The sequence below is a fragment of the Cavia porcellus genome, unplaced genomic scaffold, assembly GCF_034190915.1.
Source record: "Cavia porcellus strain 051 isolate PalLab524CR breed Dunkin Hartley unplaced genomic scaffold, mCavPor4.1 scaffold_27, whole genome shotgun sequence".
In the NCBI taxonomy this organism is placed as follows: domain Eukaryota; kingdom Metazoa; phylum Chordata; class Mammalia; order Rodentia; family Caviidae; genus Cavia; species Cavia porcellus.
Window position 1 is genome coordinate 20,207,323 of NW_026947510.1, and position 20,673 is coordinate 20,227,995.

The following is a 20,673-nucleotide window of genomic DNA, read 5'->3' on the forward strand; positions in this document are numbered from 1 at the left end:
TAGGCTTTCTTCACCTTCTAAATTTGTGAGGACTTTAATAACTTTTTAAAAGAATTTATTTTTTGAGACAGGGTCTCACTATGTAGTCCTGGGTGACCTCAAACTCTTTGCAATCCTCCTGTCTCAGCCTCTCGAGCACTGAATTTATAGGACTGCACCACTGCGGCTTCCTTTTGAAATAATTTTAGAAGCATGCTAGCTGAGTGAGATAGGGAGCAGTAATCACTCTGGAGGCCAAGGCAGGAGGATCACAAGTTTGAGACCGACAAGGGCAACCTCATGAGAGTTTGTCTCAAAATAAACAGTGGCAGCAGGGGAGAAGAGGTTGATTAAAGTATGTTAGCTGCATGTATAAATCTTCCACAATGAAACCCATGTATATAAACAATATATACTAATACAAACTATAGAAAGACAATAAAACAATGAAAAGGTCTGAAGATAAAACTCAATATTCTATAGGTTTAACCTCCAGTACCACAAAAACAGAAAAGGCGCATTTCAGATTACAACTAAGAAGTTTACATAAAAATAGGTTTCATCAGACTTCAAGACACAACCCTTGTCCAACAAAACAGCTAAATTTCATACAAAATGCCTAAATGAAATACAGCTCTGAGCACTCCGTGTGCAGTCAGTGGTGAAGTCTGTACATAGTGCGGAGAGCTGACAGCATGGATGCCTTGGCTGTGATCTACTGCAGTGATTTACCAGTAATTACTCGATATGTGGCATTTTAGCTAACAAGGAGCACTGCTGTGGTCATAACTACTATCAAAGTGCCTTAATCCGGATTCTGCTGGCTGGTTAGGAAAGATATCATAAGAATGCAAGTAACACATGTTCAGTAAATTCACCCACTTGCAACTGTTAGCATATAGATGAATCTTGCCGATAAATTCCCTGAAATTAAAACTGCATTGTGTAGCATGTAAGAGACCTGATCTTTGATCCCCAGCACTGTGGAGCTGTCGGTCAGGGACCGACAGGTTCCAGGTTTCTCTTCAGGTTCCAGAGAAAGAAAGGACCCTTGAATTGGGCACAATGGCTTACACCTCTAGTCCCAGCTCTCTGGGAGGCTGAAGCTTAAAGAATCTCAAGTTTGAGCTCAGCCGGGTGGCTTAATGAATCTTGTTCCAAACAATAAAAAGAGCTGGAGATGTAGCTCTGTGTGAAGGGCCCAGTTCAATCACCATTACCACCAAAAACCAAAACAAAACAAAAAACACTTAAGCAAGGCTCAGAGGGATCATAATAATAACATACAGAAGACATGGTCAGCAATGGACAAAGGCAGGGCAAGCAAGTGGTGGCTGCCTAGGGAAACCATGGCAGCAGGGTAATGGGTCCAGAGAGAAGAGGTGTTCCTGCAGGTGGTCAGGAGAAAAGCCAAGGCCCAGCACAGGACTAGAACAGGTCTATAGGAAAGGGCCCAAGAAGCAACAGAGCCAGCGGACAACCCAATTAAAGCAGCAGCAGTTGATGCGCCAGGGTGGTGGTGCATCTGTTTATTAGCAGGTACAGGAACAACTACTTATTGGCCCACAGCTATAGACTCAAGAAGACTAATGATGAAAGGATTCCACTTTGACTTTCTTTGAAAGTGAAAGAAAATGACAATCAATGCCATCAGATTTCAGTGCTTAAAAGCAGCTCAGTGGTGGCTCTCTAAAATGCAATTGGACAGAAAACTGTTAAATGAGACCAAGCTGTAGCAGCAGGATTCCCACAGGTCTGGCTGTGTCCCAGCAGCTCCAAGGGTGGCGACTGCTGCTGGTTCCTCTAGGCGGCTCTTTCCCACAGGCTGAAAATGTCACTTTGGCAACAGAAGCCCAGTTGGGAATGAATGAAAAGTTCACAATGGGGGCCTAGCAGACTCATAAAAACAAACAAAAAACAAGAGATGGAAAGAATTAAATATTTTTCTATAAAGTTGATAAAAAGTTTCACTGAAAAGGGCAGCACATAGCTGTCCCTGTGATTCTCCTCCTTCTGAGAAGGGTTTGTAGCCCTGAGCTCCAGATAATGCCCAACCAAAGGGTTCCAAGTATTTGCAGCATTGCGTGCATCTTAAAAACGAGGGTGCACGCACCCTACTCTTCCTGCCAAGGGGAGAAGGGACAGGGAGCATGGCCAGGAGCCTATGAATGTGACCAGCACCTAGTGATGCTGACATCTGCATGGTACCACCTTACTCCTATTGGTGATCCCCACCTCTAGGTCACATCACGTGCATGTGAATGCTCCTGGGCCACATGAAATATACTTCATCCTTTAATGATCTGAAAGATTACAATTTCCTCTTCTCTGCCCTCTCCCAGTGAAGTGAGTGGGGCACAGGTCCCTGAGCCTTACTTGGAGGCTGCTGCTACTCCACTCCTGTGTCACCTGGGCCTCAGTCTCCCTGTTGCTGGTATTTGAAGGACTCTGTCCTATGCTATAAGCATTTCCCCAGCTTGGCAAGGAAACATGCAAGACTGCCGCCTTAATCTTCTATTCCTTGAATAAGAAGGTCCTCGTCCACCAGGATCTATGTGTACAATGGTTCCTTTGTTCAAACAAACAAATGCGTACAACTTCACAGGCCTGGCAGGAAGCTGCTGTCTCAGTCCCCAGCCCTAACCCTACACCACAGCTCCTGGGAGACACTGGCCCTCCCAAGGGAATCCTTCCTGTCTGTTTAGTCATTCATGAAGCTGTCATTAACACACACAGCCTGGGGTACCCAGCTCCCTGCTCCATGGTGATTGATAAACACTTCATTATGGTACTTGCCATCATGAACTGTGCTTGCTTTTCTGAGACACTCTTTTAAAACTTCAACGACAGGAATCTTAACTGTTCTTACTGAATACTCATCCATGCCTAGCATTGTGCAAAATGCTTAACATATTCACACAAGGACCCTAAAGTGGTAATGTTATGCCTGCTTTACAGAAGAGCAGAGCATGGTTGCACATACTTATAACCCCAGCACTGGGGAGGCTGAGGCAGGGAGATCTTTGCAAGTTCCAGGCTAGTCTGGGCTAGACAATAAGTTCAAAGCCAGTCTGAACTATAGGGAGAGACCCTGTCTCAAAAAAGCCAAAACCAATGAGAAGTCTAAGGCACTGAGAGGATTAAGTGATTTGCTCAAAGTCACAGTCAGGAAGTAGCCCTGCTGAGATTACAACTCAGTTCTATTGGCTTCAAGGTTCTCTCATCTGTAGGTTACACAGCATTGAAGAAAGAGACTGCTCTTCCAGGCTTTTATTCTGCCCATCAGCCCCACATAAGCTGCAAAAATAACCAATCATTTCAAAATTCATCCATGCTAAGCTCCTTTCAAACGGGTCCAAACAGGTGGGCAAAAAGGAAAGGAAGGAATACTCATCCCACATTTAAGGAAATCGAGATGGTGGCAGAGTGAGAAGGGACCATAATGCTGATACCTCAGGGTGCCCAACTGACCTGAAGGCTCACCTCTAACCCATTTCTTTGAAACTACTGGTGCCCTGCTGAGGTCATTCAGAGGGGGTTTTCCCAGAGCCAGAGGATCCCAGAGACAAAAAAGAAAACTCTTCCTTAGCAGCAGAGGAAAGTGACAAGGAGGCCACTCTGTGACAGCAGTTACACCTCAATCAGGGTGAAAAGCAGTCAGCATCTGAAAAAGACAAGGATATATAAACCGGCAAGCTGAGAAGGTTCAGTGAATCACCGATGTGGCCCTCAAACGTCTTGGGACTCATGTGGCCTTGGAGAAATTCGCAATGCAACAGAGAAGCCAGTCTTACAAGAGGACAGGCTGGGACATACTGCCTCCCAGGCTGAGAAAACAGAAGGATGCTGGGCAACAGGAGCAGCCTGTGCAGAAGAATCTGCAGGAAACATCAACACAGGAGTGTGCAGCAGCCAGGCTTCCCGGAGGGACCTAAGCATGTACGTGCCTGTGTGTGTGCGTGTGTGTGTGTGTGACATGTCACCACAGTCTTGCTGCTGTAAGGAAGATACAAGAAGTGAAGGTTAAGTGGCCATGCTCATGCTACCTGCAATCTCAGAGGCTGAGACAGGCGGATGGTAGGACACTGTCTTAATAAAATAAAGTACAATACAATAAGACTGGGGTATAGCTCAGGTAGAATGTTCACACAGCAATAGGAGGGCCCTGGTTTCAATGCTTAGCACTGGAAAAAATAAAAAGAAGTCATGTTCCAAGGGAATCGGGGGAAGTCAGTCCTGGTGGCAGAGCTCTTTACATATAACTGGCCTGTGTCCTAAGAAGCAGGCTCACTGGTTCTACCTGCATAGCTGAGAGTATCTGCGCACAGACACAGTTAAGGAACAACACTGATGCAGGCACCCATGAGAGTGCAGTTCCATTTTATTAAAATCTGTTTCCACCACATTCGAAATGTAGAGGCCAAGAGCTACACACAATGGGACTGTGTGTCACCTCCAATGAAACAGCCAGCCTAGTGGACAGAAATTCTAGCAGTGTAGGCATCCAGCAGCAGTGAAAATAGTTAAGACCAAACTGCAACAGCAGGGTGGCTGGTCAGGCAGCATGAACATGCCGGGGCATGCCTACCACCCTAACCTGGGTCAGACTTTAGACGCTTATGGAAATAAAAGGAGCTGCAGTCAAGAGTGGGAGCCTGGAGGCTGCCCCAGAATGAACATTTAACCCAAGTTTCTGTCAAAGCCTGCTTTACAGAAGAGTAGGGTGTGGTGGCATACATCTGTCATTCCAGGAGGCTAAACCAGGAAGATCAAGGCCAGCATGGACTATACAGTAAGACCCTGCCTCAAAAAAAAAAAAAAAAAAAAAAAAAAAGACTATCAGCTTGAGGGCTTTGCTTCCCATAAGTAACACCTGGGGTGGGGGAGCTCATATGAGAACCACATCTTGTTCACCTTTCTCCAGCCCTGAACACAGTGCCAAAAATACTTAAGATGCTCAGTATCATCATGGAAATAATAGTTCCCTTCTCCCACAACAGGCTAATGAGTAGATGCTGTGCAGTCAGACAAATTTCAACAAAGTTTAACTCACACATGGTCTGAGTTGTCCAAGTAGGAAGGGTTTGATCAGGGAGTCCATGAATTTTCTATTAGAGAGTGTTCAAGCATATGCTGGATAACAGGATTACCGTGCCAGGGCTGGCAAGCTTTTCCGGAAGGGTGTCAAACTGTAAACACTGCAGGCACTGTGGGCCACACACTGTTCTTGTCATCTCTTCATTTTACTTTTTATTTGTTTAACCCTTGAAAAATACAAAACTCATCCTCAGCTCCTGGACTGCATGAACAAGGCTCCAGACAGGACCTGACCCATGGGCTGAGCCATGGGTTGAACCAACTTGCAAACCTACTAGTCTTTGATGCTTCAAAGGGGCTATTACTGCACTCTGGCTTGATGAAGGCTGAAATTTGGAGCAGAGTATTTTATACAGCGGTACAAATTAGCATGGCTGCTGACACATAGCTGCCAGTCTATGAAGAGCAGCTTGTACCTTTTATGGGTTGGTGAATCCGCAGAACACTCCTACGCATGCCTCAGCATCACTAAGCCAAGATGAAGCTTATGTGATGTTTACTGAGGCTTGCAATAACCCTGAAGACATATCAGGGGCCTTCACAGCTCAACAGGTATAGAGATCCCTCGTTGCAGTCTGGGAAGTTTATATTTGTAATCCCATGTAAAAGTTATAAAATTCTAGTGAGTTAATTTCAATCTACTACTTCCATTGCAACCCACGGCAAGAAAAAAAGACACTAAGACATATTTATAGTTATGGGCAGCCAAGGGGTCCCGAGTCTGGCCCAGATAATAGCACAAAGGCCTTGACTCAGGGCCTGTCTATACAGTGCCACTCCGTCCAGCAGTCTCTGCTACACGCCACTCCGTATCCCTGATGCAACAATCAAGCAACAGAGTTGCCGGTACATTGACATCCAGCTTCAATCTCTGCTTCTCGCACCCACGGCTCCCTTCCTTCTCTGCCTGCCCTGGGAAGCCTGTTTAGAGTCCCCTCCACTGGCTCGTACTCCTGTGTGTCACAACAGGCCAGCTCTTCCAGCTACAAGCTTTTTGGACCTCTCTCCAGCCTCCAGTAACTTCATCACCAACCCCCAAAACACAGTTCCTGACCATACTGCTTTTGCTAACCCAGGCCCTGCAGAGTGGCTCTTATTTGTCATTAAGATGAATGCTAGCACCCTTTCTGGGTTTCTTCCTGGAGATAAAAGAGCAAGAAAGAACCCTGGCTCCTGTGGCCAGAAGGACAAACTCTGGAATAGAAAGACTATAGTAGGAAAGCAGAAACACTGGTAGTCTGCTGATACCCTGGAAGATCTTCACACCAAGTCTGCTGTTTGAGGACCAGACTCTTAAAGAACAGGAAATATACATGCATACCTTAACTGAACACACACCCATTCACATGGAGTGTGAAGAATCTGTGTGATAGCATTCCTGTCAACTGCCTGTCTATAGTCTCAGAGGAGCTGTCTGCAGAAACCTGTCAGCTTCAAAGGTGGAAGAAAGGAACTGCAAGGACAAACTCTTGTCATTAAGACATCACCTTGATGGGCAGGGTGTGGTGATATACAACTGTAATCCCAGCACCTAGGAGGCTGAGGCAGGAGGATTGTTGTGAGTTCAAGACCAGCCTGGGCTATAAAGTGAGCTCAAGACCAGCCTGAACTGTACAGTGAGACCCTGTCTCAAAAAGACAAAAAAAAAAGACACCAGCTTGGGCTAGGGTGTGGCTCAAAGGAGCAGCATGTACATGCACAGAGCCCTGGTTTCCATGCCAGCACACATGTGCGCAAACACACACACACAAAGACATTACCTTATTAATGGGCCTATAGATAATGCCAGCAACGATGGAACAAATGAACATTATGTGTTATCTGACAGAATATGAAGAAAGAACATAGTGCCTAACCTGCATTTAAACAGCAGATAAAGTCACACTGAAAAACTTCCTGCAAAGTGACGGGGCCTGGTTTACAGTCTTCAAGATTGCCAAGGTCTTATGAGTCAGGATGGAAGAGAGTAGAAAGCCAGGACAACTGTGGACAATCAGTGACCCTGGCTCAACGTCCTGCTTTAACCAGGGACGTAGCTGGGATAAAACTGGATGGAGTTTCCGGGAGAGGCAAAGTGGGAGGTCTTCCTCTTGGTCTTGTTATGTTTCCATAATGTAAAACTGTTGCAGAGCAAAATGTTAAACAGGTCAGTGTTGGCACCTGGACACACACGGCTCTATGCATGATATCCAAAGCAATAGATGTGATCTCAGTCTGAGCCAGATTCAGCAATTCTGACTAAGGAGGACATGAAAAGTCCCTGGACCTGATAAAAGACAGACCTTGTGCTGGGTGGGGCTCACAGAGCGCAGACCCATATAAAACTCCTGAGTGACAGATTCATGCTCAGGGCCTGTCTAGATGGATTCTAGCTAGATGCCCCTCCCCCAAAGCCTCCTGCACTCCTAGTTGGGGCTTTTAGAAAGTGATCAGACCTTGAGGCTGTCTGGAGGTAGGCCTGATGGGAAGGGGTAGGGGCTTGGCCTGGAAGGGTTTATCTCCCTCCCAAACTCTATGCTCTGCTTCCAGTCACCATGAAGATAGCAGCTCTCCTCTGCCAGACCCCTCCAACAAGTCACTCCTGTGTTTAAGCCTGCAACGCATGGTCTGAAACTTCCAAAACTGTGAGGCCAAATAAACCTCCCCTACTTTAAATTCTAGTGGCTGGGTATTTGGTCCTTAGATAATGAAAGTGACAAAAACAGTGCCTATGTGTATCTTTTTTTTTTTTTTTTTGGTCTTTTTCGTTTTTATCGGTACCAGGGATGGAACTCACGACTGTCTGCTTGCAAGGCAGGCGCTTATGCCGCTGAGCTAAATCCCCAGCCCCACCTATGTGTATCTTACAGCTGAATAAAAAAGTAGAACACAACCTGTAATGTTCGATCTAAACCAGTTCTACAAAGAGCTCTCAAGTGCTGTATTCATCTAACATTAAGAGATGACCTACTTAGATCTCAAGTTAGTCTAAAGCAATGCATTCCTCTAAGGAAGGTGTCTCAGTGAAATATCATTGCTGTAACCTTTTCTGACATTTTGTTATTAAAGATGCTGGAGCTGGAAGTACTGTGGCTTTGCTGCTCATAAAATTAATTGAAGTAGAGGTGCTTCCAAGAATGAGGCTCCCTCCATAGGGTCTGATGGAATCAGACACAGTAAACGCCAAGCCAGGGCAGGACTGCTGGATATAGAGAGGTCAAACGGGTAGCAAAGAGACCACTCCCACGGGGAAAGAACAAAAATAAAAAATATCCTGTCATTGGGAAACTGGATCCTCAGAAGGAAACAGAGAGAAACCAACCCAGCCATATGGAACATTCTCTCATGGTTAATTTTTCTGCGTCTGGAATTCTGTTTGTTCACTTTGGGAGAGGACAGCAGGAGAGGTTTTAATGGCTCAGGGAAGAAATGCTGCAAGCAGAAGTGACACAGTCCACAGCTAGACCTTGTTTTTGGCCTCACATGCGGCATCAGGAGGCTGCTCTGAAGACTGAACAGTGCCCTTTGCTTCCCACACAGATCACAGATGGGCAGCCATGTCCAGACTGCACTCTGCAACCCCATGCACCCTCCCAGCACTTGTGCTGAAATAGCTTGCTGAACATAAGGTCTGCCACACCCTCACTCTCTGCTGGAAAATGGATACGCTACGAGTAGGGCAAGCCCTTGATGAATGAGTGGTAATATAGAAAAAATCGAGGGACAGGAGAGAGGGACAAGGCCAAGTGAAGCCCATGAGGTCCCTTTGGTCCACTCTGCAGGACAGGAAGCTACCAGGTTCACCAGAGTCAAAATGGAGGCTTCATATCCTCAGACACCTTGCACTGGGGACCACACCAGTGGGTGAGTGTGGTCCCCAGTCTCCCAAAGTGCAGGATGACAGGCATGTGCCACCGTGTGTGGCTCGATATGGTATTCTTATTACCATATTCTACTGCTGACCTGGCTAACAATACAGAAGATTTGTCAATCAATTTTATATAAGATGCAAAGCAGAAGGAAATAGGCAACATAACACATGATTAAAATTCAGAATTAAAAAAACAAAAAGATTCTAGCCACCCAGAATGGCAGGCCTGTTTTAACAAAAGTAAAAATCCCAGAGCTGGTTGTATTAGCAGTGGTAGAGCATCTGTCCAGCCCAAGGAAGCTGCTGAGTTCAATCTCCAGCACCAGCAGGGAAAAAACCCCAAAGAGGTAAATAAGCTAAAGAAGACAATGCAGCCTGGTTCCCTGCAGGCCATAGGACAGGCTGGGAAGGGTATAGGTTCCTGTGCCAGAGGCCTGAGTTCAAATGCTGCCTTCGATACCTTCCAGCTAAGTCATTGCAACTCCCAGATGTCTCTGAAGTCTTTCTCATCTGTCCATGCCACCTGTTGGTTGTGAAGAATGCTGTGAGGATTGATAGAAAATGTCTGTTCCCCACACACCTAGAGGCCTAGAAGAGCACAGCCAATGTTCTCCAGCACAAGTCAACACACCAGGACTTCCGCCGAGTCGTTCCTTTGGCATATATTTGCATCATCAACCGGGCCTGTGCTCTATTTCCAGGTTTAGCAGCAAAGAGCTAAGGCCCCTGGCTCTAAAGGTGCAGCAGTTTGGAAAGCAAGAGAATAGGAACAATGGTATCAAAACTTAGAGTCACACAAGTGCAGTCTGGTCCCATGGGTTAAATGTCTACACAGTGTTAGGGCAAAGTATAGGGGACAGCCACGTGAGGACGACTGGAAGACCCTTTCCTCCGGAAACCCTTGACCTGTGGTTTTCAAACCTGGCAGTGGGTTCTCAAAAGAGGTCCCTGGCATGCTGTGAACTACTGCTGCATATTGCAAAGTGCTTGGTATGACTAAAGCAAATCGCCATGATGTTTATACCCCCTGGCCAGCGGGGAGAAGGGAATGGATGATGTCAGCAGCTCCAGAAAGAACCAGGGACCAGGGGCTGGGGATTTAGCTCAGCGGCATAAGTACCTGCCTTGGAAGCAGGAAGTCGTGGTTCGATCCCTAGTACTGATAAAAAGGAAAAAGACAAAAAAAAAAAAAAAAAAAGAACCAGGGACCAGGCGGCCACCAGTGGGACATGGAAAGCTCAGTCCCCAAAACACTGCCCCCCCCCAGCATGGAATGTCCTTGTCCACCTACACCTGCACCACCTAGTTCCTCCCCTTCTCTCCTCCCATCTGGACCCACCCACATACCCCATTTTCAGGATGCAGCAGGCATTTCACATCTGTGGGGATTGATCTCTCCTACAGAGTAAAAGCTCCATGAAAAATGGACAGTGACAGCTTTCCACTCTCTTCAGTCACATGGTTTTCCAGAATCCACTCAGCCCCATACCCCGTAGCCAACAAGCTCTTGGTGACTGAGAGGAGGAGTGGAACAGCATGGGAAGTCTGGGTACACCCTCAAGCTCTGAGGGGCAGGTGTGGCGAGCAGCTGGAAATGCACAGAAAGGCACGAGTTGCATTTCCACTGGGATATGCACCTGAGGAAGGGAGGGATGGTCCCAGATGACTCTGAAGACTAAGTGGAAACAGGAAGTGGGTAAGAGAAAAGATGGATACACAATAGAAGGTCTGGGGGAAGACAAGCTGAGTTTCAGGACAGCACTTGGGGCACAGCAGCTTCAAACAAGACACAGAGCAGGGGCCATGGACACATAAATGAGTGTAGAAGTCACGGGTGAGAAAAACAAAAGAGTGGTGAGCAGAGCTTTGGAGTGTGCTGGCACTTAGGGGCAAGAGAAGAAAGACAGGCCATGGTGGAAACTGAGAGAGAAATGATTGTGACAGCCACAGACCACCACAGGGACAGCACACAAGCAAGCTTCCAAGCCCTTCAACTATGACTGGTTAAGAGCAGGATTTAGGGCCAGGGATTTAGCTCAGCAGCACAATTGCCTGCCTTGCAAGCACAAGGTCATGAGTTTGATTCCTGGTACCAAAAAAAAAGAGCATGATTTAAGCTGAGCCCGGTGGTATGCGACATGCCTATAATCCCAGCACTGTGGGAGGCTGACTGATGCAGGAAGACTGCAGGTACCAGCCCAGCCTGGGAAACTCAGCAAGACCCTGGCTTAAAATAAGACAACAATAAGCAAGGCTGGGGAATGTAGCTCAGTGCAAAGGCCCTGGGTTCAATCCCCAGTACTTGGAAAAAGAAAAAAGCATGGTTTGTGTTTTCTTCTCAGGCAATCAGAGACTTACAAGATGTTTCTGCTAAAAAAAAAAAATAAATAAATAAAGCAAAACAGCAGCATCTGCCCGAGGGTGCACAGACGCCCAATATGTAGCTGACCTCCCCTTCTGCTGCCTTTATTCCCTGGAAACTCTGCCCCACCCCGCACAGCTCCTCATCTTTAGGGAGTGCCTGTCGGGAAGCAGCCACATAGACAGGCCTAAATCCACAGCACTGTTCCCAACCCTTCCAGATCCAGGACAGCAAGGGAAGAGGTACGCAGAGATGCTGCGTTAACAGTGAGGGCCCTGAGTCGCCAACTGCTGCCGCAACCTGCAGTCAACTCAGATTCCAGGGAGCCTCCCAAGGCTGCCCTCTCCCCAGCAGAAGCAGTCATCTCCTGGGGACCATACTGTCCCTTAGAGCAGTGAGGTCTGAGGACGTACCTTGAGCCAGCTTGTAAAACCAGAACAGAGATGACAGCCAGACTACTTCAGCCCAGCAAGTCCATCAAGTCTGGATTCTTCTCTGAATGGGCCAGTCTGACCTCTGCCTCAGAGCTGCACCCTCAGCTCTGCCGAATGAACACCCTTCTTTGTGTTCTCTCACTCTCTGAGGCCACCTGGGAAACCCGCTGAGGCCTTTCTCTCATTCATTCCGAGGAGAGCTGACAAACCTACTCTGTGTGTACTGTGTATGGAAGGGCAATGACCTCCTCAGAAGCCACCTGGTGACAGCCACATGGTATAAAGCAGGCCTGGCTTTGGTATCTGCAATGTCAGACTGCCAAGAGGTTAAAAGACAAGAAAGGAAGTGTTCAGGAGTTCCGATGCCTCTGAGGACAGCTATTCTGCTAGAGCACTGGGATGGCAACAGGACTCAGCAGATGATGTGAGAATGCATAAGGGGCAAATCCAGTCACTCTTACAAAAACTGGGGCTGGAAAGACAGGCAGATGTTAGTAAGAAGATGCACTGCTCTTCTCCAAAATGAAAGAAAACTGAGGATACAAGATTGAAATGAGAAAGACTGGAGAAACAGGGAAAGAGAAGAATATATGACAGAACCAGATCTCTGAGACAAAGGAGATGGGATCGAGTGGCCAAGGAGAAGAATCAGCTTGAGAACACCCTTTCGCCAGTTAGAACAAAAGGCAAAGCAACCGGGTAGAGGAAAAATATCCTAGGGAAGTGGCTGGAGAGCTACCAGAGGATATTTGGGAGCACCAAGGGCCTGGCTAGCCTGTCTGGGGACACAGTAAGAGGCAAAAGCAGCACCTATTGACAGTGTTGCTGGGGGGCCTCAGGTTACCCCAAGGAAAGTACACTCCCACCCTGCACGCTGGACCTCTTGAAGAGAAAGACTTCCTTCCTACACCGTATACTCAGAAACTGACAAGAACAAGGTCAAGGATGGCAACCTGAAGAGGAGATGCCAGGAAGTCCCAAAGGTGTGCTCGTTCTGGAGCTGGACAGAGATCCAGGGAGCAGGGCATTACCAGTCTGCCTTGACCATGCAAAGATCTACTCAGTCTTCCCGCTTGCACAGTCAGACCTCGTGACAGTGAACCTGGGTGGGATGACCAAGAGGAGGACAGAAAGAGGAAGGCATCCATGGGCTTCATTTCCATGGAAAAAAGTGGAAGACAGAGGCGAACTATTCCAAATAAAATCTCAGAGACACCAACTGCACAGCTCTGGTAATGCTAATTTCCACACAGCACAACCAGCCGCCTCCAACATGCTCACAACGGTCTTCCTCCTCTCCCCATGACATAATCAGAAATCTCACCTTCTCTGTCTCTCAGATCCATCCACCTCCTCCTCAGCTTTCATCTCAGCTTCCATCTTCCTTCACCTGACCCCCACAGCACTGCCCCACCTCATCTCCTGCTGGTTCTGCTCTAGGCAATTGTAACCACCACTCTGCTGCCCTAGTAATTTAAAAACAGATGAGAGGATGTTGCACCCCTGTTTAAAATTGCCCAGTGTCCTGCTCTCCACTCCCACACTTAAAAAATAAAGTCCACAGGCAGGGGATATAGCTCAGCGGTATAGCATTTGCCTTGTCTGCATGATGCCTTGCCATGGTTCCAACTCCAGTACCATTAAAAAAAAAAAAAAAAGTAAACTCCAAACTGTTTAAAAGGGCATTATTAACTGCTACTGTTTACCGACTTTCCTTTAGGAAGGCTAAGTGACATATCTGTGCATTCAATTCACATCCCTCTTCTTCTTTGGAGTGATGGGGCTCTAACCCAGGGCTTCTGGCATGCTAAGCAAGTGCTCTACACCTCAGGTGTCTCTCATTTTTATAGATGGGAAACTGAAGCCTAAAAAGAGATTTGCTTCCCACAGTCACAAAGCTAGTTCGGTGGCAAAGCTGGTAATGGGACACGGGCCTTTTGAGCACGGCAAGCGCTCCTGGCACACTACTGGCCATAGACCCTGCATGATATGGCTTCCACTGTCCCTTCCAGTCACCTCTCAATCTGCAACCCTATGCTGCAACTCTGCTGATGCTTGTAGGCCATTCTCACTTGCAGTCTCTGCTCAGCTGCTTTCAGCTCCTCTGCACCTGCACATCCTCCTTATCCTTTACAACTGGAGAAAACACAACCCTCACAGCAGCTTTCTGATGCCTCACCCTGACTGAAAATCACCCAAAGTCTTTCCCCACCAAACATCTGCAACAGTTTCATGCCACAGTTTTTAAAAAAACTAAATTCCTTGAGCACAGAGTCAAGCACACAAATGGATGCTCAATAAACGTGTATTCTCTATGATAGCTGGCTGGGAGCAGAAAAGGGAACTTGTGGTTTTATAACAGACAGCCTAGTACTCAGCTCTTTTTAAGAGTTTCAAAACCATGTCAGATGAGGACACAAGAGTTGGTCAAGAGAAACAGACAGGGAGAGACAGGAAGAGAGAACTGGGGACTAGTCACACCTACGACCAGCTCAATGAGGTGGAGTATACAGTAGGGACTGAGAGAACAGACCAGCAAAATGAGCCCTCAAAAGACTGGCTTTTTTGTCATTCAGATGTTAGCTAACAACTCAGCTTCTGTCCAGTGGGCTTTTAAAACAGCTCCTGCAAATAAATGACTGAAATAGCTCTGTCTATCCCTCAAATTGTTCTCTAGCCTGTTATCCTGTTTTCTCTTTTACAGCATCTATTAGGATCTGAAACATTTATCACTCCTTGAAGTATATTTATTGATAACTATCACTATCACAAAATAGGCTTCATGGGGTTGGGGATTTAGCTCAGGCGGTCATGAGTTCAATCCCCGGTACTGATAAAAATGAAAAAGACAAAAAAAAAAAAAAAAAAATAGGCTTCATGACCTGGGTGTGGTGACCCATGCTTGTAGTCCAGTAATCTAGGAAGCTGAAGCAAAAAGACTGCAATTTCAAGACCAGGCTAGAATATAGTGAGCTTAAGACCAACCTGAAATAGTTTGACTCTGTCTCAAAATAAGCCAAAAACACAGTAGGCTTCATAACTAGAGCATGGTGGTACACACCTGTAATTCTGGCAATTTGGGAGGCTGTCAGGAGGATCACAAAGTGGAACCCAGCCTCAGCAATTAAGCAAGACCTTGTTTCAAAATAAAAAGAACTGAGGATGCAGCTCAGTGCAAAGACCATGGGTTCAATGCCCAGTTGAGGGGGTGGTGGAAGCCATAAGCTCCAAGAAATAAGGTTCTTTTTTGCCTATAATACCTACAATAATGCCCAAAACCTAATGGGCATTCAGTATGTTGTATTTACTCAACATCAAATATTTATTCAGCACGTATACTATACCAAGCACTTTTCTATACGCTGGAGATACAAGAACAAAAAAGATAAAATTCTCTGTTGTTATGAAGCTTTCCTTGGGTAAACACATTAAACATGCTCAGTCTACAGAAGAAAATGAGGGAAAGGAAAGCCAACTAGCAGCTTTCAAAGATGTGTAGGCCGGGGACTGGGGATTTAGCTCAGCGGCATAAGCGCCTGCCTTGCAAGCAGGCAGTCATGAGTTCGATCCCTGGTACCAATAAAAACGAAAAAGACAAAAAAAAAAAAAAAAAAAAAAAAAAAAAGATGTGTAGGCCAATTAATGGAAGGCAGATCGCACTAGCATAAAGCAGGGTCGATGAGCTGAGACTACTGATACCCGCTTTCAGCTTAGCATACGGCTTGGAGGCTTGGAATCAGAACTGAGTAAAGACCAAACTAGAGCGACTTGAAGTAATGAGCTTTCTGTCACTTAAGAAAATTTGTCAGTGGGCAGCGATGTTACTGAACAAAAATCCTCCAAACAGTCAATAGGAAAGGAACCTGGGACAGAGGGCCCAAACTAACAGACATACCTAACCACTGAGAGCTACCAGTGACAGCTACACAAAGTTTTTTGTTGTTTTTCAAAGAATTGAGTTGTTGCCAATCACTTAAAAAAAAAAAAAGTATTTGTGGCTAGTGTTTAGAAATTAGGTAATAACACAAATGCTGGATTTGGCTTCGCTTCTCCCACATCATGTTAGTACTGTTTTTATAAAATTCAGTAAAAATCAAAGTTCCACTCCATTTCTGACTCAAGTAACTCCTAGGAAGCACTGGCCTGCCATCTTAAGGCACCTGGAACCCGAGCCTAGAGATCTCATGGAGAGGTTTTCCGTGGCCTTGCGCAATAACGCGTTATGCCTCCCGTTTTGTCGATGAGCGTGGGAAGACGCCGGGCTCTCCGGCAAACCCGGTACCGCTAGGATGAGACCGAGACATCGGCACCGGCACTCCCGCGCAGACCCGAAGCGAACCGGGAGGTCGCCCTGAGCTAATAACGGGGAGAGACAGGTGGACCAGCACGCCTGGGGTAGGACCAAGAGGGTCTGGAGCCCCGCAGTGCCCCTGGGTCCCCACTTCACGGCTCGCCGCGTCCCTCCAGACCCCCGAAACAAACCCCATCAGACCCCACTACGCTTCCCACCGCCGCGGCTCACTCACCGCTGCCCAACTTCCGGCAACCTCGACGCATATGCAGCGCGCACCTTGATGGCGTAACATAGCCCCGCCCCTGCTTCGCGGAGCTGGGCGCGCATGCGCAAAGGATGCCTGGTGGCTCTAGGGAAAGCGCCCCTGGCACCCGGCGAAGGGGGCTGAACGCGAGTCTTGTGGAAGGCAGGGCGACGAGGGGGGCGAGGTCCCGCAAAAACTGGGGAAATGGCTCTTGGGAGGCAGAATATATGTGTGTTCGCAGGTTGAGTTTTTTAAAATGCTGGGATTACAGTCTAGGTCACCATTCCCAACAAGACTAGGAAAATTTAATTGACTTGCTCAAAGTTAAAGGACTTGAGGACCAAAATTGGAATCAAAGTCTGACTCTTCCCAAACTGGAAAATAAAGCCAGGCATGGCACGTACCTGTCTGTAATCCCCGTACTTGGGAGGTTTAGGCAGGAGGATCGCTATGAGTTCAAGGCACACTGAACTATATAGCAAGACCTTGTTGCTAAATAAATAAATAAAACTGAATCCAGACTTAGTAAAGATATTCTACTGGAAAGGATTATTCCAAGGTGTAGGAGGGGAACTACTGCAAAACTACACTGACCAAAAGCTTGCAGCTGTCTGGGAGAGGCGCAATGAATTTTCTTTTAGAGGAAGTGTAAACAAGACCAGAAGGACTCAGATGTAGGAAAGTGAGGGTAATAGGGCCTGATCCCAACCCGAAGCTCTCCCTTGAAACCAGGCTGCTCTCCGGTAGAGTGGTGTAATGGCTTGGGTGGAGTGCAGCACAAAGTGAAGGACTTGGAAAGAAAGAAGCTTCACCGAAGTGTGTGGTCAATGATGTGTTTTGGCATTGCTTAGCAAGAACAAGCAATTCAACAGGTCATTTAAAGGGCTAAGTACAGGGGTTCAGAAAGACTGGAATCTTAGGTCAGGGAGGCAGCAGGAATCTTAGGTCACATAGTGTGTGTGCGTGCACGCAGTAAACACTTTGTAAGCACAGAAAAAGTGGAAAGATTCCTTAATCATTATTGTTTCCCACACAATCTTGCTGGCTAGCCTTGAACTCATTATGTAGGCCAGAGTAGCCTCAAACTCCAATGATCTTCCTGCCTCAGTCTCCTAACTGCTGGAATTCCAGGCATATGGTGCCACACCTGGTTTGGTGTTATGGTCTGGATCTGGAATCACCCCTAGAAGCCTCATGTGTTCAGAGGTGGGGCTTTTGGAAAGTGATTGGATTATGGGGGTGCTGTGCTGGCTTATTAGTGAAATCAGTCACTGATGAGTTCAGAGCTATGTACCATTAAGGGGTGAGGCTTATTTAGGGGCAGGTCACTGAGGGGATGGCCTGGAAGATGGAGCTACCTCTCTGGCTCCTCCCATATGTTTTTGCTCCCTGTTAGCCATGAGATGAGCTGCTCTCCTCCTCCAGGCCCTTCTAACACAGTTTCCATGTTGCAGCCTGTTGACCATGGACCGAACTTCTGAAACCATAAGCCAAAATAAATCTCTTCTCCCTTAAGTTGTCAGTGTCTTGTGTTGTGTCCCAGCAAGGAAAAACTGACTGAGACACTTGAAAGCTCTTTTGAGTGTGCCTATCTTCTCAGACTGCTGCCTTGCATCACCCCACAAGAATTTGTGTTTTCCAAGCACACCCTGCTCCCTCCTGTCTCCAACCCACCATGCCTCACATTTCCATGCTTCCTCAATCTGCACAGCCCAGCTCTCTGTGCCTGGCTGTCCAAATGCTGACAGGAAAGCACATGCACGCTGTCTGACTCCACCTCAGTGAAGTCCTATAGTGACAGAAGTCATATGCATGGTTGAATCAAGAGGGGGCCTTGTCTTCACAGGGGTATGGCAATGTTGCACAGATTCACAAGACTGTAATGATATGCACACATGTGTTTATCTGAGGTACATTTAGTAGTATGCACTGAATATGGTAACTGTAATTTTTAAAAACCAAGCTAAGCATGTGGTACACACTTATACTCCTAGCTTCTCAGTAGGCTGAGACAGGAGGATGGTAAGTTTGAGGCCAAACTGCCAACTTAGTGAGGCCTTGTCTCAATGAACAAGTTGTCACTTCCTGTGAGAATGTATGCCTAGCGCACACCTAGAGGCTCTACTGTATTGAACATATGAGCTGGGACTAAAGAAAGCTCTTCAGGATTTTTTCCCCCTGCTGGGCTTTCTGCATTTCTGATAAATGCATTTTAGAGTTTCTGCACAGATTAAAATGATTCATGCATTTCTGGAAACTGTCAGACTTGGCCATACATTCACCCTGAACCTCTCCCCAACACCAACCCCAACCACTCTGGCAGTGACTGCAACAAATGTAGATGTATGTAGTACCTTTTTTTTTTTTGAGAGAGAGAGGGTCTGAGTAGCCTAGGCTGGTCTAAAACTCACAGCAATCCTCCTGCCTCAGCCTTCTGAGTGCTGAGGTTACAGGTATTCTTCACCTCATTCAGCTACAGGATGATTCTTGACCCTCAGATTTGGACACCAGAACTGGTGTCCCTTAAGAGTAGGAATGGGCTGGAAGTCAGTAGTAGTATTCTACAGGGAGCTTCCTCAAGTTCTGAGATTCCCATGGCTGACTTGACTTAGGTCTCCCAACCCGGGCTTTGGGGACATCACTGAGGGTCTCCATGCAACTCCCCAGGCAGTGCTTTGAATCACATTCCCTCTGCAACTAGTCCTGAAATGTAATTCCCGGGGCCGGGGGTATTCATCACTAGCACGGTCTATGGTTAGCATGTGACATGAGACTCTGGATCCCTAGCACAGAAAAGCAGGGAAGGAAGGAGTGAAGGAACAAACTGATAAACTTCACTGTCACTGTGGTGGTTATTTGCTTATAAACCTGTAGAACTTTTAACGTAGTAATGTATAAGTCACTACATTAAAACAAACATGACTCAAATGCAGTAAGCCATATTCTCAACTCCAGCCCTTGAGTTCTTAAAACACAACCATTTAGCCACACATGGTGAGGCAGATCTATAATCCCAGCATTTGGGAGGCCAAGGAGGGAGGATCACTCTGAGTCCAAGGCCAGCCTGGGCAACACAGTGAGTTCAAGGCTAATCTAAACTACATAATGAGATGCTGTCTCAAAAGCAAAACAAAAAAAACATAATCCTTTAAGGAAAAAGAAAAAAAAAAGACTATCTTCAAATGTCAGAACATGGAAAGTGGAGGACTGAGTGAACAGAGCTGAAACTTCGATCATCTCCTGTGCTTCCTAATTATTAACTCTTTTGTGCCAGAACCAAGATTAATCTTGGCAGTTATCAACCCGCCCCCTACATCAATTTATATTAGGTGTCATAATTTTTTGGTCTTGCTTTCCTTTTTTTGATACTGGGGATTGAACTCATGATTTCACACTTGTCAGGCAGGTGCTTACACTGGTTTTGTTTTCTGAGGTAGGGTCTCATTAGTCCAGGCTGGTCTCAAACTTGTGTTCTTCCTGCCTCAGTCTCAAGATTGTGAGGACTATGGCCATATACCACTGCACCCAGCAGTAATAGTCCTTCCTAAGCATAACAAAACTCATACTGAACAATGAGTTCTGGGTTTCAAAACAAGGTTTCATTTTGCACCTGTCCATAACAATGTGGTGGCTATTAGAAGGTGGAAACTTTTTTAAAGATAGTCTACATATTCCATATGTAGCCCAGGCCAGCCTTGAATTCATGGCAATCCTTCTGCCTCAGCCTCCCAAGTGCTGGGATTTCTGGAGTGTGCCAACATGCCTGGTAATGTCTTCAACATATATCTGGATTTGGAGATTTCTGTTCATTACAGGTTAGTGGACAGTCTGAATGTTTCCCTGTGGCTGCACAGAATAGCCTCAGACACCCGGTAACCATCCACAGACTCAGTTTCAGATGCTCCTCAAAGCTCTGTGGGAACCAGTCCCACAGAGTTGAAACTGCATCTTTCTGTCCTGGGGCACCCACTGTCTCCATATGGCCTATGACAATGTTCGGCAAGTTCGTGTTAATAGAGGAGGCCTGCACATCCAGGTGGCTGTGGGGCCCAGAATTGATGGCCATTTCATTGATAAAGTGATAAAAATGGCTTCTTGTAGGGCTGAGGATACCAGTTTACAGAAGTCCTGCCCAGGTGGGGGAAGCAAGGCAGCCCATGGGCACCAAGACCATGGAGCAGCAAGAAAGATTCACAGAGGCCAGGTATAGTAATGCACACTTGTAATCCCAGCACTTGGAGGCTGAGGCAGGAGAATCTCCATGAGTTTGAGGTTAGCCTGGGCTAAATAGTGAGTTCAAGGCCAGATCTATAGTAAGTCCCTGTGTCTAAAACCAGAATGAGAGAGTGTGTGTGTGAGTCAGGGTCCACAGAAAGGCAGAGAATGTTCTTAGGCATAGTAAGGCTCTAGGAT

The 20,673-nt window shown here is 46.7% G+C and overlaps 1 protein-coding gene and 1 pseudogene across 13 annotated transcripts in view; both read right to left on the bottom strand.

The window, feature by feature from the left end:
• Atg7 (autophagy related 7) overlaps positions 1 to 20,673 on the bottom strand; it is a 298,368-nt gene that overhangs the window by 220,150 nt on the left and 57,545 nt on the right. For 10 of the 13 annotated variants that reach the window (XM_063237998.1, XM_023561923.2, XM_003462738.5 and 7 more), the window contains exon 1: positions 16,249 to 16,328. The exons of 1 other annotated variant lie outside the window; for it this stretch is intronic. The gene's annotated coding sequence lies outside the window, so the exon portion shown is untranslated. Of the gene's footprint in view, positions 1 to 16,248; positions 16,330 to 20,673 lie in introns of those variants that run through there. 2 more of the 13 variants (XM_063237992.1, XM_063237991.1) reach the window with 2 other exon arrangements.
• Positions 19,794 to 19,906, bottom strand: LOC111754831 (small nucleolar RNA SNORA40; annotated as a pseudogene).